General features: G+C 38.4%; 1 protein-coding gene across 2 annotated transcripts in view; it reads right to left on the bottom strand.

Moving 5' to 3' along the window:
• The window catches only part of RBMS3 (RNA binding motif single stranded interacting protein 3), a 703,629-nt gene that overhangs the window by 13,790 nt on the left and 665,804 nt on the right, over positions 1-24,035 (bottom strand). The window lies entirely within an intron of this gene.

Here is a 24,035-nt window from a genome sequence, read left to right as displayed (position 1 = left end):
AGCACTCTCCCACCTCAATTCTAAACTAACTGGATGGTTTGATATGCCTGTCACAAACATGCATTGTGAAATTGCAAAGTGGGGTGAAGACTGCAGCAATGCTGAAGAAACGCCTAAGGGAATGACAACAGCATATGTAAGAATCTCACAGCTAAACTCTGAAATATTCCTTCAAGTAGAAGAAAATAAAAAGTATTTAAGTGAAATTGTTTTCTATTAAAAAAACTAAGTGAGGATCATATGTGACATAGAAGGCATGCTTGCAATATGAGCAGCATATGGTGTTGAGAACCACCACAGTATTTTTTCCCAAACTCACAGTGTTTTCCTGAACTTGAGCAAAGAGACATGAGTGCCCTCAGTGTCTGTATGCTTATATCAGGCCATGTCTTTCTGAAGCTCTTTTTCCTTGTTCTTCAGGAAGAGAACTGAATTCAATAGTGTTTTATACGAAGGTTAACCCCCCAAAAGCATTAGGCCAACTCTCCCTATTGTACTCAGTGCAGTTGGGCTGTTCTCCTGCCTTACAGATCAACAGCTAATGAGAGTGCTACAGTGGAGTGTTGCAGAGCTCCTTCTGCTCCATTCATCCTGTCTTGTAACATGCCCTTACATGTTGGGAAGACATCTGTTGTGTAGCATTGTTCTAAATGTGTCAATATTTAACATTAACCTACAGCACACATTCTTAGTGCTCTGCAAAGACCTGCAAGGGTTATAACATCCATGCAGTCTAACTTCACTTGTACAAATATATAGAGAGTTTATTTGAAAGTGTTAATTTAAATAATACAGTGGTATCATTCAACTTGAACTTCCTCTGTTGTCTTCCTTGAACCTGGCGGAAGAACAACATTCAGACTCCTATAAGATGCAGTTTTCTGCCATTCCCTTCCTTACACACAAACCCATCTGACTTAATATACAAACAATAAACTACTCAACTGCCTTTTAATTCAGATCACTCAATTTTTGCAAAATCCTTTGGCACTGTGTTCTGTATCACAGCAATGGAAACTGTCTAGGAATTACTGATGTCTTTGCTGTCTCTAAAAGCACTGCTCTCAGTAGGTGTGCAGTTTCTCACTCTATTATTTTTTATCTCTTGAGGCAGATCCTGATCTTACTTTTCAGCCTCCTTCATGTTGCTTCTTTCACAACCAGACAATCTCTAGGGAAAACTGTACTGTTAACTTGAGTGTCACTGGTGGCCCTGGCCAAAGCCTGCTTGCCCTGGTCTTTTCAGATACTCACACCTCCTGGTTTAATTTTTTTTTTTTGCAGAAGTTTTAACTGCATTCAGCCAAACAGCAATGATTTAAAGCACTGGAGACCAAAACTATGGAGTTACTTGCCAGACTCCCTGGAGAACTGTAGGAGAGTGACTACTGCCCTGTATATAACACTCTGCATGCCTAAATATCTGTACTAATAGTGGATCAGTTTTTCTGAAAAATCCTTAGAGTTCTATAATTAAAAAGAAAAATGTTGTTGGCCAAATTAGTTCCACCAATGGCATGAACAAAGCCGAAGTACTTGTGGCAAAGATTTTGGTCACAGGAAAATTTAGCCAAGGTTCAGTGCTACAGAATACTGGTGTTTTATAAATGGCCCTGGATCACACAGCAGCAGTGGTTTGTATCACTGGTACACACATGGTGCCCTTCAGTGGAATGTCCAAACATATTTAATGCCTTCCTTTTTACAAATGTAAATATACACTCAACATTTCAGGCAAGAATTATCGGGTCAGCAATTAAACATGTTATGGGGCTGGAACTGGTTCTCTGTCTCCAGGGTCTCACTGAAGGGTTCACTGAGGTTCTGTAAAAATCTTTACCAACATATAAAGGACAAGTATGACTTTGTTCTCAGAGATACATATTTGGTGTCTAGTATCTGAAGTCCCTTTACATGCAGCACAAGGGAGTCCCAGCTGAGACCACATGAATTTGGAGGTGTCTGCCCTGCTGGATCAGTTTCTACCATGGGAAGTAGTGCTGGGAAGCTGCTTTAGCTTAGTTTGTTTACGAACAGTGTACTGAAAAAGGAGACAGATTAATTTTTTTCATAACTGACACTGGCTCAAGCAAGTTTACATGTATTTCTTTCCTTTGTGAACTACATAATCCTAATTCTCTGATCTCACAGGATAAATAAAGATTACACAGTGCTAAGGCGCAATGTCAGTGTTGATATTTACAACAATGGGTTTGGATAATGCAAGAGTTGAATTCCTTGTCATGAATATTCATGGTTGGTTGTTTAGCAAAAGGCTTCCTGAACACTGCTGCTCAGCAGCTTCCATATTCAGCACACAATGAGCCCACTGGAATCTGTGTCTCTTCCTGGGTCCCCCAGACACTTTGTCTAGCTATTCTATTAAAAAAATGTGCTCTGAACCTGTTAAAGTAAGTGGAGTCCAGGCTAGGAGGTGGAAAAGGTATTCAGAAATTATTCTGAGATTTAAAGAAAAGCTAAATATTTTATATGTACTCAGTTTAAGACCACCCAGGATGAAAATTCTAGTCTAAGGATATCCTTGAGCTGAGGGACTCTGTTGTAATGCAGCTCAATTTGGATTACAGCTCCTGTAAATATACATACTCTGCACATGGCTTCCCATCTACCTCAAGAACATCATGTAACTTGGAAGTAGGCAGATGGCAAACACAGAAGACATCTATGTCAGAAGGCCACCACTGACATTTATTTTCTCTGTGAACCACACTCAGTACTTGGATAATTCTCTATCCACACATATGTGTGAGACAGAGACAGCATGACTCACATGCTCAGCTCAGCAGCACCCAGCACCCAGCACCCAGCACCCAGCTACATCCACTAAATATCAATATTATGAGCATTTAAATGAGAGAATCTGAAAAACCCAAATGCATCCTTTCATTGTCATGTGTTTCCATCAGGATTAAAGATTCTTGTGCTGTGATGTGATCAGTCATTCAACAAGCTATGTACAAGGCAGAGGAAACCACTGTTCACTCTTCCACAGCTGTACAGGCTTTGTGGGTCTAAAAGTAGAAGCTGCTCATTTCTGACAGTAAAATGAATAGTGACTCTACAGGCAGAGATGATGGATCTGGAGGTTATAAGGGAGCTTTTCTCAGCAGTCTGATCCTTTAAAAGCCAGTAATTTCTACTACAGAAAATGACTACATTGCTGGTGGCAACAGGCTCCTAATTTGCTTGTAAACTATTGTTTTCTTCATACAGCACAGAGAATGAATGTTCTCAGCACTGAAGATGTGCAGTATTGTAATATGATTCATGCTTTATGATGCCCAACTGCTTAATTCAGACTGCACTGATCAGGTACCAATTTAGTCTATATGCTACATTAAGAATTCTACTCATGTCTTTTCCGATGGGGTTTTTGTTTTTTACCACTTTGAAACAACTTAAATGTGTGGAAAAAATACGCAGCTAGAAAACAAGAGTGTTGATGGACACTTACACCTCTGTTCTTTCAGATACTGCCCTCTGTGACTAACAAAGAGTTAAATGCCAGGAGGTAACAAATGAGGAGGTGGGTTGAGGGGACAAAATGAGATCCCTCAAGAAGGATCATGTTTAATTAAGAGAGCAACATCACTTCTTCCAGATCTGCAAACAGCAGGGTGTCCCAGCCTGGCTCCAGCAAGGATCCTGTTAAGCCTGCAGCAAACACCAAACCCATAAAGGTGACAGGCACTGGGAAATAAAAAAACAGGAGGAAGACAGCTGTCTGTACCCAACAGAGTGAGGGAGCATGCTGCAGTAGGATAATAGGATTTGCCCATCAAAGGTGGAGCTGAGTCACCTGCAGAGAATTTGCAGGAGCTTACATTGAGACTGTGGCACAGGTAATGTCCATTTATTCATCTGCCCTAATAAGCTCTTAGCCTGCTTTTCTCAGGCCCAGGTTAACGCAGAGTCAGGCATCTGCCTAACAGCTGAGGTACATAGCAAACACCCCTTACACCAGCCATTAGTTACTGAATTTGAGTTGAGACACTGCCTGAAAGAGTGCCTCTTGCAAGACCAAACTATTTCATTTACATCACCAGAAGAGTTTGGCTGCACATTCTGTTTAAATTCTGAAGGCCATCATTAACAGAATGTATAAGAAACCACCCTAAAGTTCAGTTCTATTTATAGGCCTAGTTGCCTATAAAATAACACAGCTGTGATTAGACAGAGGCTGCTGCAGATGCATGAGCTCTCTTGGTCACTATGAGTACTGTGGGATTTTAGAGACTGACAACAGTTAATAATCTGATCAATGTTGAATAAATTTCCTGGCATAAAGAAAACAAAAAAAGAACTAACAAAATGAGATAGTAACAGATATGTTGCAGTAAATCTGGAGACCTCAAACAACACTTGGAATCAATAGACTTGCTAAGGACAAATGGCAATGAGCAAGGAAAAAATGTTTAAGAAGCCTTTTAGACATTCCATGTGCAAATGCTTTTTTCTGGTGTTTTGCTTTGTTTTATGCCAATGTATATCTGTTGCAAGAATCAAAGATCTCTTTCCTTCCATCATCAGCCTCGATGTTCCTGAGAAGACAGGGATCCTTTTCACTCACGGTGAAAGCCAAAATGCAGAAGCCTTGTACCAGACTATGCTGGTAAGCCCTTACACCAACCAACACAGCCTGCTAAAGGGAGATTAAACAGGATGTCTAACGTGAGCAAATGCTAAATCATGTATCTGAAATAAGCAAGGATTCCAGAATCTGGTCTTCAATGACTATTTGTGGCTTCCTATCACCACATGAGCTATAGTACAGTGATAATGACTTAGCTTTTCAGGATTCCCAGAATTAATGCCAGGGTTTGTTTCTGCCTTTTCTTTTTCTTTTTTTTTTTTTTTTTTTTAATCTTTTAAACCATCTGAGAAGTCTAGACACTGCATCACTAACAGAATTATGTGAAAACATTTGCATTGCTGGAAAACTGAAGGAAATTAGTCTGTTGGCTGAATTTATTTTTACCTTTTTTTTTAATAATTTTTTTTTAACCCCATGAAGGAAACGTGCCCTTCCACTTTCAAATCTCTTTCCCTGCAAAGAACAAAAACTGCGTCTCTCTTTGACCATTGTCAGGTGGTTATAACTTTAATGAAATATGGAATAAAACCACTGCTTTTTTCTCTCTGGTTCCACCTTCTCATTTGAAAATACTCTGTTCTCCAATAGAAAAGAACATTGTCTTGCTGTGCCCTCTTATCCCATAGTCTGGCATGGAGATACAGGAACTCAGGAAGAGAAAAGGACCATCTAGTTCATCAGTGCCAGTGGCAGTTCAATGAAACACAATATCCAGCTGCCACAGTTTTCATTTTAAACTTAAAATATCTTTTGCCACCCAGAAGCATTCTCATTTTCCAGCTCAATCCCGTACTTATTCAATGGCTGTTATTAATTTCACTTTCTCCCAATTAAAGAATGGGAGAATAAATGATACGAAGTTTTTGCATATATTACAATAATTTTGCTAATAATTATCAGCCAGGCCTAAAATATAATAATATAATTCCATTTTACCACACAATTACCATAGTGCTATCAAGAGCAGCTCTGTCATTCAACAGAATCCCATCGCTGGGCCACTGCACTCATTGTTCAGGCAGAGAATAGAAATCTTCACCGGATTTAACATTCCTTCCCTGCTGCTCAGTAATACAAATGTATTTAGGAATGCTGGCTATCAATTCCCTTTCAACCTTCCTAATGAGATGTTACCTAATTCTCTGAGCAAGTTAAATGAAGGCAGAGAGAATAATAACTTCAAGAACTATATTTGCAAGCTAATCTCCTTTTCTCTTCAGGAGTTCTAAACATCCTTCACAAATCCCTATCTGTGGAAATCAGAGTAATACAAAGGTATAGAAGAAAAAGTGCAGATGAGCTAACCCCCCTATAGCTAACAGGTCTTTTCTTCTGTCTGAAATTCAGTCCTGCTACTATAGCACAGTGATCAGGACTAATCAGATAAAGACTATTTAGGGTAAGTAAATATAAGAACAGTCAGATACCCACATACAGCTGTGCACCAGCTCTCACTAGCATGTACTTTGTAACAACTGTAGTGAATGCAAGCAGTATAAACAGATAAATAAAAAACCTGGCTCATTCACTTTAACCACTTTTTAGTCTATAGGCTGACACTAGAAAAGGACTCAGTAACTCTCAAACCACCTCCAGATATCTCATCAATATGTGAAAAAGGTGAAAACAGAGGAAAACTCATCAGGATGTGAAAATAAATTCTCAGTCTGATTGCATCTTTCATTAATTGGAAACTTCCTTTAGGAACTTGACCTGAGGGTGCCAAAGATCTTTGCAGTCCCTGTGGGTGTACCAAGGCCCATGATAGTTTCACTCTTCCTTGTGACATTGTAGGTGGGGACCCATGGAGACTGTACTGAAATGTAAACTGATCCCCCATGTATGACTGCATATATGAACAGCCCCAAGATGTGAAAAATGCTTTTTTGTATCATTTGAATAATGCCATATGTCTGATGGATGCATTTACAAGAGAGGAAGACTTCTGCGCTTAAAACAAAGAACAAGACTCTGGCAATTTGCTGTATTTTCGTAATTGTTCAGTTCTTACATGTTTCGCTTCAAGAGAGGTTTGTTTTTTTTAATACCCTCTATGTACCTGTCCTATGAATGCACATTATGAGCTCTCTGGGGCAAGTTTCTGAGCATGGGTTAGTGCCTGATTTATTACAGTCCTGTCTGCAGTGCCCCATATAAAATCAGGGTACAGTGACTGTATCATAATCATACTGCATCATTTTTGGTCAACCAGAGGTGGCAATCACTGAGATTCTATGTGAAATTCACACATTTATATTCTTCTTTCAGATCCTGTATACTGAAGAATAAAAGGGTGGTGCAGCAGAATTATAACTGTGGCTTCTGATACTTAAAAATTCCCTATGCACCCCTTTAGTTGGAAACTCTTAGACATTTCCATTTAACTGCAATTCTGCCAATTAGTCCCTGATGAATGGCTGCTAGTAAGATGAAGGAAAACTGATCTGTACATTTTCATATTTTCAACATAAGTAAAAAAAAAAAAAATGTGTTGGTGAATCTCTCAACATATAAGCACGCTGAGCTATTATTAATAACACATCCATTTATATGAAGAAATAATTGTTTTCTAGAGGTAAACATGTCTTCTAGATGCTATTAAATCTCCATGAATTTGAAGAGTCTAAAGAGAAGCAGACTGCTGTGTGCAAATGTGCTGTATGGTTAAAACAAAAGGAGAACTGCTTGGACTCTTTAAATAACAGTTGCTCATCAATCATCACATGCACTTTCCACTGCTCTTTCAGACCAGGGATAAAAGTGGACAGCTCATGGGCCAGCTGTCCAACAATGAAGCAGATGAAAGCCAGGACAATTAGCTGGAAGCTAAACCAAACCAAAAAGAACAGTAAAAACAGACAAAAGGGCACATGAATGTTAGTATTTCCAGTTTTCCTAGAAAGAGGAAGAATTTCAACATCTCCTCCATGAAAAGGCAGTCATGCCTGGCAGAGGAAAGGTAGTAAGATAATGGAATTATACCACCAGTGTACACCTTGGACATTGTTAAGAGCGGCTAAAGCATGAGATTCTTCAGTCCTTTATCTCTAAAAGATCCTTAGAATCCAAAATATTTGGTCAAGTATGAAAGATATCACTGTGGGAAGGGAGGGCAGGGACCATTTCAATACTTCACAAAAAACACTGCTGTTCACCAGGACCCTTCATGCAGAGATGGAGGAGAAGTTGTCAGTTCAGGGAGCCTGAAACACCTTGCAGACACCTGAAACACCACTTCCAGGGCAAGTCACCTTCTGGGGCTTACCCTGGAAGCCAGCAGTGGCATTAGGGATGCCTTGCAAGCTGCCCTTCCTGAATGGATGGTGAACATGCCAGTCCAGGCTTAGGCAGGGGGAGACACATTCCCTCTGGGAAATGATGGGCCCTATGCCTAAGGATACAAGGAAAATCATCCTGCTCATGGGTATGTGTGGATAAACATCCCCCAAATCATGCACTCAGGCCTTCCAGGCAGCCCAACACAGAGATGAGATGGTTGAGTAGGGAGTTTACAAGACCCAAGAGCCCTGCTTCATCTCAGCCCTCATATGAAGCTCTGGGATGCCCTTACCTCTTCCCACACATCTGGAAACTGGCAGTACCTCTTCAGTCTTCAAGCCAGTGCTCTGCTTTTTTTTCCAGGACAATCCCACCAAGTTGCCTCACCAAAGTAACATTCCTGGGGTTTTCTCACTTGGCTGCCAGATAATCTGGCACTCAGAAAGCAGACCTGTAAGCTGACCCAATAGGAAGTCTGGAAGCCTGCCCACAGCACAGGACATGCTGGGGCTGCTCTGGAACATGAAATCCTGGGAGTGTTTTGCAGCTGCTGCCTGAAAACTGACAGAAACCAAGATGGACATTTAAGCCAGTTGGCAGCTGCCAAGGTCTTGCAGACTAGATTTTGTGTTGGGAACAACATGAGGCATTGTTTCTGAAAATTAAATTCTGTTTGGAATTTCTGGCTCAAGGGAGAATCTTTCTGGTTTGTTCTGAGTTTTTAGAAGATGAATCAGAATGAAACCAAATTTCATAAGACTGATTTCCCACAAACTGGAAACCATGAGTGTTGCTTGGCCAACTCTTCATCTATCTGCAACTTCAGCAAAAGGATATACAAATAATATTTGTATTTGGATAGGGTGGGGGTACTAGAGAATACCAACCTTTAATGGCTGATGCCAACTTCAGTACACTTAAAGTGTTTTCAAGTGATGCAGTACAAAATATTGCTTCTCATTGGCAAATTGTTGTGTCAAAACCTTTAAATGTATTTACATGATCACTATTTTTGTTTACATGGCAGGGCTGTGGAAGGTGGCAATAGTGAGCATTTCTGGGGAAATCCTATTTTTCCACTTTCAACAAAATCTTGAAATTCTTGTGGAAGAAGGATCGCCTTAAAATTAAAGTCAATGCCCTAATGATAGCGTGACTGTGTAAGAATATTACAGTCTGCCCCTCGGTATGTTAACTATCAGCTGTGGGAGGAACTCTGAGACACAGAGTTGGATCATATCAGCAATAGGGCTACAAAAACAAAGGAGAAACCTTGACTTTTAGCAGAGTGGACTGAACTATACTGCTGTGTCATCAGCTTATGTACCATGTAATGATTTGCTAACAATGTTGAATTCCTAAACTTGCGTGATAAAAATTACACAGAATCTCTCCTAATTTGTCATTGTTTCATCCAAAAGATAAGGGGAAGAGGTAAAGAAGATACCAAAAATTTTTTAAAATATTGAAACAAACAATGAAACAGGTAAAACAACGAAAACCAGCAGAACAAAACAGAAAATGCAAGAAGGAAAAAAAAAATCCCAATACTTCAAAAAATAGCCATCCCTCCTTGCCATAAGCCCTCCTGTCTTATAATCTACTTAGTAATTCATCTCCTAGAGAGAGGTCCCTTTAGAATGCCTCCCATTTTTGACTCTTGAAGGTCTTTCATACTATTTCCCTATAGTATAGTATTTTTTCTTAACCTATTACATTTTTTTCTTAACCTATCACTATTACCTATTATTTTTCTAAACCTATACTGTTTTGTTGGGGAAGTGTGATCAACACAGCTGTTGATGATGAACCATAAGCAAAGTAGCCAAAATCACAAGCCTGATGCTTCAGCTTTAACTCTCACTTTGTACAGGTGAGCAACTTAACACATAGAAAACATGAGGTTTGTTTGAAAAATAAAAAAGTACAAGTACTCATTTTTCATAAGACGCTATTAAATAGAGCTTTATGAGTATGCTTAGTAGTTATTTTACCAGGAATAACGTGAGCAATGCTTGAAGGGGCCAGTAAAACAGATGTGTCTTAGTGCTGGCAGAATAGCAACATTCCAAGCCTGTTCTTTGGGTTCTTTCACTGCTAGCTTTCCAAAGGAGATAGAATCACCTCATATGCATTCAAATTATACACAATTATCATTTGGTATGGATTTGTCCTTTAATACCTTCTTACAGTTCTGGAAAATACAAGCACTGAAAGTTTTCAGTGCTGATGTATGAATTTTAATAATTTCTATGGCTAATAGAGACCTGGTCAAATATAAAGCAATTCCCATCACTGGAGAAAAAAAAAAAACTCTTAATCAGTCTTGTCCTTGCTCTCACTGTACTGATTGTAAATAGTTTTAGACAGGGCTAAAAAAAGTGTAGCAGCAGTCTCAGCTTGATAGACGAGTATGCTGAAATGGTTGCTCTGATACATTTTTTCAGTTAGCACATTCTGTGAAAAATGAGAAGCAAAGCTAAATAACAAAATCTTCACAATTTCCTCCCCTCTCTCTAATTCTGATAGAGATTATGAGGACAATAATCCAGGAAGGGAATCAAGATTAGGGAAAATATAAATACATGTTCAAACACCCATATTTCCTCCTTAACAATGCCCTTTCTATGACAGAGATGTCCAAACAGCACTTAAGGAGCAACAGCAAAATGCCTGACAGACAGGCATGATAAGTAATGGCTCAAAATGTTTGCAAGCCAGACAGAAAGGGTGACTTTTTCTTTCTTTTTTTTTTTTTTTCCCCTGAAAATCCTTTAAGGTAAACTCACTCCCTGTCTGCTGGCATGCAGCCATTTTCCTATAAATTCATATTACAGTGCTGTATTTCTAATGGATTGGGTATGGTGCTTTTCCATTTTGCTAATGAGAAAAGCTAAAGGCCATTACTTGTTCTGATTAAGATCCCAAGGGAAGAAATGTGATGTGTATATCACCAGGCCATACCTAAAGGAAGTATTTGGCATTTCCAATCAATCAGATGAAGGGTAGACAGAAAAAGTCTTATCCTGTGACGGCAGAGGAAGAAGATATAGGGGGAAAAGAAACCATAGAAAGTGTCTTTAAAAGGTGACTTACAGGAATCAGTTATAATGATATTAGCATGATCAATGACTAGGGCTACTATCTGGGAAGGATGTAATTACCAAAATGAAAACTTTCAAATGGGAAGCCTGATCAAGGGCAGAGGTACTGTCATATTTCTCAGGGCACTGTCAGCTCTCATCCAGGCAATGTATTACGGTGTCACTCACAAGCACTGCGAGGTTGTGCCTCCCTGGGGTGGGAGCAGACCTGGGAGTGAGGGATTGAGAAACTTTGCATCCAGCTCAGAAATGTGGCTAAGTCTGGCCCCAAAGGCAAATTCAAGATAAAGAAAGATAAGGCAGGGCAGAGGGGAAAATAGAAAATTCCCAGTCATGACTGGCTCTAAGGAAGGTTTTTCAGCAGTGCACATTTAAAAACCATTTCCAGAGAGAGAGAAAGGAAATGCTGTAGACTGATGAGCTACTTGTCATAAAGAAGAGGAAACAAAAAAATGTATTAAGAGATGCACTGCTCCATTTACAGAAGGATGGTCTGGAATATCCTCTAAGATGTTTCAATACGCAATTCCTACATGTTTAAACCCATTGTCATAGAATTTTTCAAATTTATATCTGAATGAAATACAAAGTTTAGAAACAGTTTTTCATCCCTTTTTCAGTGGCTGCATAGTAACAGCTTGAAAATGGTACAAGATAGATGCTCCAGATGGCAAATAAATGAATAGAGCTTGGAGATGGATGTTCTAAGAGAGAACAAGATTCCTTGACTGTGTCACAATGCACAGTCAGAGGTGTAGATATACTGTAAATAATATATTAATTTCACATAATAAATCACTGTGGAACATTAAAACTGACAAAAAATCTACCGCACTACATCGCCTCAAATGGAATTCCAGATTCATGGAACATTAATGCTGTCAATGACAGCAAAACTACAATAACTGATAAGGTCAGCAGGAGAGAGCGTCCTGTACTCTCCCAAATCTGTATTAGGGCAGATTTAGCTTTCCTCTATAGGACACCACTGATTCTTTACAGACACTTGGGAATGCTTCAGACACTGCCACTTGGAAATAGAAAGAAAGGCTGTAACACTTTCCCCTCCATGTGCTTTTAAAGAACATTTTCAACCCCTCTCTTCATCATGAGATCAGGAGGCAAAGGTAAGAGATGTTATTTCTCTTAAATATTATTGGTGACAAGGCATGGATGAAACAGTGCCAGAAAAAAAACTAAGAACCACAGCTGAGAAAGCCCATCTACATTTATCAAACTGAAATTCAATCATCTTCAGCTTTCCTTAAAGGCATGTATTTAAAATATTCCACACAGGCCCTAACAGGAGTTCTCAGTGAGCTCTTCTGATCCCTCTGCTCCAATCAAGCGAAAAGGAACAAATGCTGCACAAATGCACCCCAGCCTGTACAGGCAAGCATTTCTGGCCTCTTCTAAATGCCAGCCTAGTCAGGGAATTGTTCTTCTCAGGAGGATCTTGCAGAGTATCTATTTCTAGGCTAGGTTATCCATTCTGGTTCTTTGATGCACTTCTGGCTCTGGCACATGGACTGACTGGAAAGCTCAGACATCTTCATTCTGCACTGGCATGCACTGATCAGCATAATGTTCCCTTTCTCCTTTCCTTTTATACACAATATATGTGAAAAAAAAAAAAATATTAAGTGCTGTGCAAATATTTGTGCAAAGTCCTAACTGCACCACAGATTTCCTTGTCCAAGAATATGACAGAGATGACAAAGTGGCCATTTTTCTGTCAAATAAATTTATATCAACACTTTAAAGCCACAGGACTTTGCATGATTCACCTTACAAAGAAGGATCGCTGCTGACATACAAGTGTTACACCGAACTCACAGGCCACACTGCTGAAATACAAATTAGCAGCATTAACACTTAGAAAGTATAAAACTGGCTATTCCTGAAGCTGAATAAGGGCATTTGCAGATTCCTCACACTTAGTGACTGAAGTCAGGGACAACGAATTTAATCTTAAGATGGGAGGGTGTGTGTGGGAGATGGCTTGCCAGCCTGCCCAGCTGTAATCTCCCCTAACAGCCTGGAAGGAATGGTAATTGTGAACTGAAACAGCATCTGCTTAACTGTCATCCTTGCCTCAGGACTGGGACTTTTTTTATTTGTTGTGAAGATCATGAGAAACACTACATGGAGCATGAAGATGAAAACAGAGCAAGATTAAAAACATTAAATACAACCACCAAGACACAGCTGTCCATACTGCTAGTGAACTCAGGGAAATACAAATCCCAAAATTTGACATTCATGATATAATTTGATATGGGAATTTAGAACACTGAGTTAACTGCAAAATTCTATTTTAAAATATTTTTCATTATTATTAATATAGAGGACACATTATTACACACTATTCAGCAAGAAGCAATTAAGATTCACTGCTAGGCAGTAAAGCCAAATCTAACTTCAACTGGTAAAATCTTCTCTTTTCTTACTGAGAAGAATGGGCCAATTAGTTCAGCTGCCTTGACCAGAACAGCTTATGGCAGTCCATCACACTGAGATTTTGGGCTTTGCCTCAAATGTACAGCTGAGCATCCCTGGGTTTGGAACAGGAGCTGCTGTTCATACTCTAAGAAAGGCTACACTGTACAGAGGTAATTTACCTCAAAGGGAATTGAAGAACTTGCATTAATATGATTATTTATTCAAGTGATGCTATAAGGTTTAATTAGTATTTTTAAAACACCTTGATGATATAAAATGCTTTATAGGTGCTGCTGTTGCTATTTGTCAGTTGTTCTCTGCCTCAGGATGTCTCTGAAAAGAGTGTCCTGTTGTGTTTGGGAGGAAAAGCAAATGCTACAGATTTCCTCCTGTATAATTTGCACCTTAGGGGAAAAAAAAAGAAAAAGAAAAAGAAGAAATGTTTACCATAAATCTGCAGGTTGTGTGCAGATGGAGTTAAAATACTTCCATAGAAATGCCATGGCTTCATAAACTGAACTAACTGAACTGCCTAAAAAATAAGTGCTTCAAACTATCAGTAAGTACTGAAATTTCTTAGCTTACAATAGGATCAACTCTGCCTGCAAAGATCTCTGTATAACAATTATAGACAAGAGACATTAATACTTTACACTTCTGTGCCAAACTTGTAATTGCAATCAAATAATTAAGAGTCCTTGGAACACATATCCAATAGTGTATGCAATAAAGTAAAAATCTAATATCAAAAATAAGCTCAAGATGATGCCATGGTACTTAAGCCATATTTTTCTGTTTTGAAATGCAAAAAAATATAAGAATGCTCATGACATTTGTATGAAAACTAATGAAAGACAAAAGTGGATTTATAAGCCTTGAAATGTATTATTTTCTTTGCCTTCTGTTGCAGATTAATTACTGTAAATTGTTCCATCAATCATTTTCGGATTTCTAATTCTGTTACACTCAGTTTTAAACAAAGGATAAAGATTTCAGCAAGGTCAGTGGTCTTCTGCTCTCAATACTGTTAGGTGCAAATAAATTAAGGAAACCTACTTCTTCAACCAATGGCCACACACTGAGTGGAATTTTTTTGCTACTATTTCCTTATGTCCCCTAAGACATCAAGGAAATCTGAAATTGTTGCTACTTGCATTTTTTAGTTATGGATAAATTTCATGTAATACAATAATCTTATAGAGTGTGTGTAGGAAAATAATATCAATCAATCAAATTATGGCCATTTTGTGGGAACAGCCATTTATTTTCAGAAAACTAAAGGCTCTGAGGTAAGTCCATTGTCTTCAAAGGAAATCAATTGTACTAAAGCTAGTTAGGAGCATTTGTATGTTGAAAGAAAGTTAGCAAAATAGCTTTTGTTAAAAAGTTATCTTTGAACACTATAATTTTGAGCACTAATTTTGATTCTGTGGATAAACTAGGCAAGGTTATCTGTGGGAATATCATCATAGCCCAATTCACATCCCCTTGTTACTGTATTTTTGTCGCTCTGGTTTGCACTATCAAAAATAGCAATTGAGAAAAGAACAAGTACAACTCATTTTTCACTTAAATGCAGGTGATTCAGGTGGAAAAGGCTGGCAGCAGAGCAAAATTACAGTAAACAGGAGGAAGGGAGAAGTCAGGTGCCTGAGCAGTTGGAAAAAAAAATCACATTGGAAATCATAGCACCTTTGGTCTATTCTGCAAACACTGCACACAGCTGCGCTTCACAAGCCAGAGAACACAAACAGCATGAAGCTCTTGCATCAGTGAAATCAGTTTGTGTCATATAAATATTATATTGATTTAAGAGGAACCCCCGAGGGAAACACAGCAAAGGAAAACCGGGAGTTGAGGTTGGCAAATGCGCCATAATTTGGACACTTAGATACTAAAGTCTTAAGTTTTCTGTTGCTGTATAACGACTACTAATATTAAAAAGGCAAAATTAGAAGCATACAGGTGAGTATATCACATTCAAAAGTCATAAAATGTCACAAAGGATAGAGGAGTCCCTCATGGCACCAGAAAAGGATGTGCCTCTGGATACGAGCGCCCCCCGGACCCATCCCGATGAGGTGTTGCTCACCTCTGCCACACAGTAGAAATCTGCTGAGTTCAACAGTTCATCACCTTGCTAGAAAAACAATTCAATTCAGCAAACTCCCAAATTCACTCAACACAGCTGCTCTCAAACCCCTTGCTACAGCTCAATGAAAAGTGCTGACTGAGATGTTTCATAGTAAATATTAGGTATAGCAGAAATCTCCTCCCAAATTGAGTCTTTCAGGAGCAAGAGGATTCTACAGCCTCCGAGCTCTGACACAGAAACACCTATAACTCACAGATAATAAAATACCATCAGAGGGCATAGAGGTTATTGCCATCAGCAGCTCCCTATAGATTTGTAAATAATTTGAACCAAGCTTATCCTTTTCTGAGAACTTCAGGCTGAAATCATTGTACATACAGAATACCAGTGTCTTGCACAATGTATGAAGCGTGTACCTTTAGCTCCTTCATTTAACCTTGCTTCACAAATGAGCGAACCCTGAACAGGCAGCTCTTTCCAGAAGAAAATAAGAAAGATACCGCAAAAGCACTGGTAATTTGTCTTACAGGAAGTTTAAACCTTTGGGGTACCAGTTTGCCAACCATCTGATAAGCCATGCGGATTAACTGTGAAATGCACTGTGAGCTGAGATTCAGTGGGATATGATATAGGAAAAGGCAGTGAAATTCAATGGAATTTTATTTTTGTGAGCAGCTGTAGGCCCAGGACTTTGTCCAATACACAGGTTATGTTATCTCTTCCACTGTGATTAAAATATGTAAAATACTGAACATCTTTCAGATTAAATTCACTTTCAACTCCATTCTATGTGTTTTCAGTAACATGGCAACAGGTCACCTTCCAAAACACTGCAACACCGGCAATCTAGTGCTTCTGTGAAGTCCCAATACCTCTTGAATTAAAAAAATTCCCTTATGAAAGAATATGGGAAATATAATTCAAAGGTTGCTGCTCAGAGTAGAAACATTTTGCTTAACAAAATTTACCCATCTTATTGGAAAGAAAAAAAAATAATCTAAAGAGTTCAGTATACTTACTAATCACACAAAACATGTTGAAATTAATCAATCTTACCTCTTGGTTCCAAATGATTTTTAGTAAGACAATACTGTGAATGTTCAGTTTCAACATATGTTTACTCTTTGACTGTAAACCTCAGACATTGCAAATAAAATGTTATTTTGATGCACAGCTCTTTTTTGAATCTTGGTACATCATGCTCAGTAAACATTTTTGAAAGTTTTTATAATATCCTGAAGTCTCGGCACTTAAATGAGTGTTACTTGCTTTGAACTGAAATAACAATGTCTCTTTGTAATGAAAAACAAAGGTTGGAGATGAAAAAAGGCTATTAGCACTGCTCTGGATTTGTGTCAACACCTGAAAATTCCTCTTGTGGATTTTAAAGTCCAGTTGAGTTCTAGACGTCCCAAACATTGAACTTTCTATGCTTCATTCCAAACACTAGTCTAGCTCTCAATGTCTTCTGCAACATATTAAAGTTATGCTTTCCCTATTCTACCTTCATAACCTTTTGGTTAGCACCACTAAAATTTCTTTTCCTTTCCAGGGATACCCTTCATGCACCTAAGTTGTGTTGTAAACCACTTCTGTCTGTCACCTTCACACCCTTTTCTTTCAGCTAAAGTTTAGCTCTCCCTCTGAGAGAGTTGATACAGTTCAAGTGCTTCACCTTAGACCTAAAAGATATTGTGGGAAGGACTGCACCAGTTCTTAGGATAAACTAGCTGCTTTCCCATATAATTTATCCTGTTGTTCTTTTCTTCAAGGATTTCAAGACTTCTTGATGTGTTTGTGTGCACTTGCATATGAAGAGAAATGACCACAGATCTGCTTCCCAGCTCTTGGCAGAGAGGAGCTGTGGAAGCAGCATCTCTGGGAGACACTTGCTTTTCACATGGCCACAGTTTTGAAAAACACCCTTCACCTCTCTAAGATCCTCAAACTTGTCCTGTATTGCAGATCCCACACAGAGCTTGTCTTCACCTCTTATATTTGGATTTATTATTCTCTGGAAAGCATATTCCTCATTTCAGTCAGAATTACCCAAGCCTTGTTTAAACACAGGCAGGACAATAAAAAACAAGTTCCATTCTAATAAGGCAAAGAGTTCTCTTCTTGATTGAAAAATGGAACACATTTACAAAAGAGAATCATATCAAGAAAATAGAGATGACAGACCTGACATTCACAGTACTCTTATTTTCCACCTCTTATTGAGTTTGTCAGCTGTAGGTGTGGTGGGGATGTTTCAAACCTAGAATAACGTCCAGGATTTTTTTAAACTTATTATTTGTTCCTCTCTTCTACCTCCCTATCTGCTAAACAAAGAGATTCTTTCTCTCCCCAAAACTTGCCCTGTCATTTACAGCATCAGCACAATTTCACGAGAAAATGTGTGAACATTTTATTTTTCCTCTTGAAATTCCAAGTATTTAGGTAAATGACTTACTAGCAGTTAAAAAATGAGTTTGCAATCTTGGTTCATCTGTAGGAGAGATATCAACAAAAATTTCTGGGAGTATGACTACAGATGAGCCTTTTTGGGGGGGATATTCTGCAGACCACTAAATTTATGTCAGATACTACTAGTTTTGTGGCTTTTAGCTCCTATTCATTGCTCCAAAATAAAAAAGTTCATTTTATATACACAGCATGGCTATCACTAAACAAAAATACAACATGCTTGGAAGAGGTGGCTTTGAACTGCACTCTCATTCACCAGGTGGCACTTCTAGAAATCCCAAAAAGAACTGCAGCAGTCATATTTAAGGAAATATATGAGAAACAAGCCTCTAAATGTTCTAGTTTACAGTTATGTAAAGTCATCTGGAAATCAATTATATGAATGAGGTTAGTTTTATGATGAAAATGAAGTTATATTAGTTAGGGCTTTTCTGGCTGATACTTTTTGCTTTGCTGATCCATCACTGCTGCTTTGTGTTGATGTGTATTTCTATCACCACAATCAGGGAGTTGATTCCTTCCCTGAAAGGGAATCTGGGCTAATGTCACTTTGAGTCAGTAGCTGATACCTCAAAGAGAGGCAACAAAAGCTCTTTGTTCATTTGTGGAAGTGTTGTGTGAAGGTAAAATTTAACACAGAATAAAAGCTACTGACCTGCTGGGCTCAGATGAAGTGGTGCATGGGCCAAAAATGGAATTCCCTCCATCTATGTTTATTCACCTTTTACATTTTCCCTCCCTGCCTATGAGAGGTAGTGGCTTTGAAGATTGGAATACTCACCCATAATGGCAAACAGAAAGCCACTACTAACAAATGGCAGGAAGGTAGAGCTGAATTCTGAAGAGAAGGGGGAACACTACAGAGATATGATTTTATAAACTCTATTCATTCAAAAATACCATCTAGCCACAGCTATGATCATACATAGAGTGTGGAACCCCTGTTGAAACAGATGAGCAGAAAGAGTCTCATCTACACAAGAGCTGACTGCTGTTGACTGCTTAGAATCTGGTGCTTTTCACTGGGTGCTCCATTTTATCTCAAATTACACGAGGTAAATTGGAACTGCCTTTCAAGAGAATGTTTGGGAAAAAAAGGTGCAGGAGGAGTTAATTGTTTTTTATAAATCTCACAAGAATTTATGCTGATCTTCTCCCTTCTAACCAGAATCAATTGTCCTTAAATGGATGTCCTGCCCCAGACAGCTCCATGTTGTTAATCACCTACATTTGCCCTGGACTTTGGCTGAGTAAAAGTATAAGGAAGATCTTAGTTTCAGCCTGAACTAGGCTACTTCATTTGAAATGGGTTCAATCCTATGTTTTCCACACAAACAGTAACTGAAACTGTCAGTCAATAAATAAAACAAAAGAGCTCTAAGATTAACACCTGATAACGTGAAAGGCACAAGACTGCAAAGAAACTTTGCTCCTGTAGCTCTCCAAGGACCTTGTGACATACAATTAGAATAACAGAGAGTATTCTTGAACAAGAATCTGAACATGAGGGGAATGTGATGGTGTTTCAGCTCCATGTAGCTGTAGTATCTGCAAATAGAATGGGAGATTAAACAGGGGAAAAAAGCAACCCTATCTAACAAAGCAGTTATTCTGCTGAGGCCTTCAGGTGACATTTTAAACCACCAGTGACCATGGAGTATCCAAAGGAAATAAAAGATAAAAAACCTATAACAAGCTTGTTGTTCCATTGAAGGGTTCTGGAGATATCATCAAGCCTTGCTGGCAACAAAAAGAACTAACAAAGTGAAAGATAAGACTGATGTACCTGCATAACAAGCCTGCTATTCCACTGAGAAATTCTGGTGATACTATAAACCAGGAAAGCTGAGTTAAGGTAGTTTGCAGTTTCAACAGGATCCCACATTATGTCACTGCAATTCTTTCACCTAACTGCATTTCTAATACAGAGTATCTGGAACAATTAAACATTTTTTCTTGTTTGTTCTTGTTACTGTTTAAAAAGTGCAATGGATGGTTTATTTTGTAAGTTGCCTATCAAGTTTTTAAATTAGAAACTGAAAGTAGAGTGAACATCAAGTGTGAAGAAGAATTAAGGAGCCCAGTTGAACTACCAGCTTGAGTAAAAAACCTGGCTTCTACTCACTCTTCCATTGGCCTCAAAGGTTTAAAATGAAACAAGGCTACACTAAGGCAGTTCCAAAGGAGAGGGAAAAAAAGCTGGAGTTACCCCTCTGCCTATGAGGACTAACAAAGGCTGCCTCAAACTATTGAATGAAACTGGAACCCAAGCAGTGTCTGAAATGGATGCTAACACCAGGGAGGGGAGTGAAACCCCAACCAAGAAAGTGCAGAACAGTAAACTTCCTTCAGGAACGACAAGCAGAGGAAAAAGAATAAAGCAAATCTTCTTCCCACCAAAAAGGCAGATTATTGCTGCTGATGGCCAAACTTGGAAATGCCAAGGAGCAATAACTGAAAGCAGTGATCAAACTGCTCAGTTTTTACATTTCTAAAGGTTTTTGTATTATATCCACTCAGGCATCAATCACAATGCTATTAAACCACGAAAGAGATGTCAGATCAATGGCTGTATTGGAAACATTTTGAGTGATAGGCTGATGATGGAACAATTCCAGCCTCTATACATTATTAAACACATACTAATGCTGCTCTTTCAGTGTTGCCCTTACAGACACACACTCTATTCTCCCTCTACAGTACCTTTTTTAATAGCAGACCTAATTGTAGGTGAATATCACATAGGAAAAACAAGACTTACTATAATAAATAATAATAAACTAGGAAAAAAAAAATCAAGCCATAAAACTCTTGTCTATCTTCACATTATGCCTTCTGGCATTAAAATTTCATTTTAGTACAATTGTAGGAGCTGAGACTGGGTTGTCAGCCTTAATCAGAATATTCAGAGCTATTGCTTTCTTGCTGTAATCTTGACATAATTTAAGCTTGGGTTTTCTTTATGTATTTGCCCACAGCTAGCACACCCATGTAAATGCTTTTTGCTCTTTTTGAGTGAAGAGGTATCTATGAAAAATACATATAAATATGACAGAAATCACCCCTCTGGCAGATTGTCTGCTTAACTCCAGATTTCAAGCAGAATGGGGAAGTGATCAGAGCAGCACATGTGCCTCTCAATTCATCAGCAACAAAAACTGTATTTTCACCGGCAGAAATCAATTTGATTTTCATAAAGGCAAAAAAGAATTATGTTCTTGGTGGATAAAGCACAAAGCACAGTAACTGGGACATGCAAATGCTGTACCAGTTTCTCTCACAACACAGGAACATAGGGTTGAGATGCCATAAATGGCACACCTTCACCTCCTCTGTCCCTCCAGTGCCCTGTATCATCTTTTGGCATTGGAATCAAGCAAAGATGGATTTGCAGCTTTTCCAAGCATCTTGATAGCCTGCTTAGGCATCCTCCTGATTGGGGAGTGCTTGGTATAGCAGAGATGTCTAATTTTATGTGGACAATTCAATAATAGATAAGAATTGAGAATGTTAAAAATATAATTAAATGAAATTAAATAAGCATTTTTTGGGAACTTGGATAGAAAGAAAACTTGTTGCCCCTATTAATGGCAAATAGTTTCCTAAACAAAATTATTTGGGTTTTGGGGGGAAGGCTTTACCCAGCACAAGGGAAATGCAGCTGACCATGAGTGACTCTATAGGAAAACTGCTTTGTTTTGACTGCTGAATTGGAAGCTCCCAGATGGAAGTGAACACCCCAGCAGCTGGTGACCAAATAAAAAAGCAGATGGAGGCAGCTGCCCCCTGGATTCCCAAGGGCTTTAATGTGTGCTTCAGGGCTGAGAGATCAAAACTCAAATCCAGTTTTTGGAGTCAAGGCACAAAATGGCAGAGGCTGCTGTTACTCAGGTCACTTGCCTCACCACAGAGCTAAAGAGTGAAGGGAGATGGAATGGCTCCCTCTGTGAAGGGAGATGGAATGGCTCCAGCCTGGACAGAGTACTTCAATGTTTTAAGGAACATCAAAAGGCTGAGTAATTCCCATAAGATACGAAGATGCATAGACCTTTATGCTATTTCTCTAGCTCACTCAGTAGAGAATAGATTTTCTGTTGAAGCAATGTTTTAGGAACCCAGTGTTCATCCTGAATCAGGCAAGTGTGGAGGTGGTTTTGAAGTCAACTCTCACTTAAGTGACCACAGGGGTCTGTTTCGGCTGAAAAATGTTATGTTAATTAGCAAAATGCTTTGTCTAAGGAAATGAACATATGAAACCCTTCCAATAAAAACTGCTTTGCATACTGCAAGCTTTTAAATTAAATTGGGACAGAGTTACTGCCAAGAGTGAGTAGAATTATTTGACTAGAATTATTTGTGACTTTTTGTCTTGTTTTCCTAAAAAAATCTGGCTGGTTTCTTGAAAGGTAGCTGGTGGCTCTTTATCGCACTCTGTTGCACAGTTTTAAGGATAAAATTGAAAAATATATTCATAACAGAAATGTATCATTTATATCTTTTATCTCCCATAAAACCTAGTCCTGCTGAGGTACTCACAGTAGTATGACTTGGACTTGGCACAATTCTTCATGCTTTATGCTCTCAATGCTCCTCTCTCTGGACCAAAACTCAGAATTCCAAATAAATGAAGTAAAAATATCTCTAAATAAATCAAATTTCTAAATAGCTCATGTTCCCCATTTTTTTCTTTTTTTTTTTTTTCTATAACAGAATACATGCTGAAGAATGAATTTCACATCTGGATGGATACATCCAGCAAAACTGCTACTGGCAGCCCAAATTTTAATTTCTGATAGGAGGAATTCCCAACAGAAGAAACTCTCTATGACATCCATGATTATACTGCTTGCATGAGCATTTAAACTGAATGTGGTGCTGATGCTGTTTTTATCTAAGAGAAATCTTGTATGTGATAAAATAGGGTGTCATTTGAGATATTTAGAAAGCCTATGGATATTGTAGCACTCATCAATTTTTTACTCTTTCTTTAAGTTTTCTGCAAATGACTTAGGAGTTTTACAGATAGCAAACATAAACTTTTATGGTATACCTCTGAATGAATTTTAACAAATTATCACAGGGAAATACTGCGACCTTGAAAGATAAAACTGTGTAAAGAGCTTGGAAAAGAAAGGAAAGACTTTCATTTGGTTGCAGTACCATGAGTTCAGGATCTCATTGTCACCCACTAGATGACCCACTGCCTCTCAGAGTCCTTTGCCCGACTCCCCAGATGGATTTGTTACTGTAAGCACTGTAACAGTGGTCTCAAGCAAGAAGAGAACATTAACTGGGAATTTTCTAGTCTGCATTAAGATTGTGAGACAATGAGTGCAGAAGACACTGTCTGTTAAATGTTATGGAATTGAAAATGACAGGCAGAGGAAGAAATTCATAGGAGTTGCCCAACAGCATAATCAGAATTCATTTTCCATTTCCTTGCCTTAACTTTTAAACAAGCTTTGGAACCACAATAATTACACATGCAGAAATTCTCACTAGACCAAGTATTTCCTTCAATTTCATGAAGGGGAAAATGCTGAGATTAACTTTGCCATGCAATTCCTACTTCTTTTGATCATTGAATGCAACATTTAAAATGCCAGGAATAAACAATGAACCATCATATTTAAGTTTTGTCAGGAAAAAAATACAGAACTCTTAGATCTTAACTGAGATTTTTTAAAGAAGTGGGGAGAGACACTGGAGTTAGAATCAAATTCAACAGATAAGGACGAAGCAGCAGAAGATAAGAGATCAGGAAGAGAGCCAACAAAGTGAGTTAAATTACTTTGTACAGATGCAACTACATTAAATATCTTATTCAACTAAAAAAAAAAGTTGGGAAAATGTGTTCCTATAGATTAGTATCAAGTAGAACAGTGGTGAAAAAAAGGGTAAGTGCATAACAGAGCATGTTCTGTAATTACATGTTTCATGTAATTATTACATAAATGGCATGTGTGCTAAAGTAACAGAAGTGTAATATGTATGCCTGACTTTTGCAAAAATTTACTTTACATGCAATGTG

This window comes from Melozone crissalis, unplaced genomic scaffold (assembly GCF_028551555.1).
Source record: "Melozone crissalis strain CALT ecotype California unplaced genomic scaffold, PUWL_Pcris_2 ptg000016l_1, whole genome shotgun sequence".
Lineage (NCBI taxonomy): Eukaryota > Metazoa > Chordata > Aves > Passeriformes > Passerellidae > Melozone > Melozone crissalis.
The sequence above is the reverse complement of the archived record's forward strand: the minus strand, read 5'-3'. Positions and strand labels throughout refer to the sequence as shown.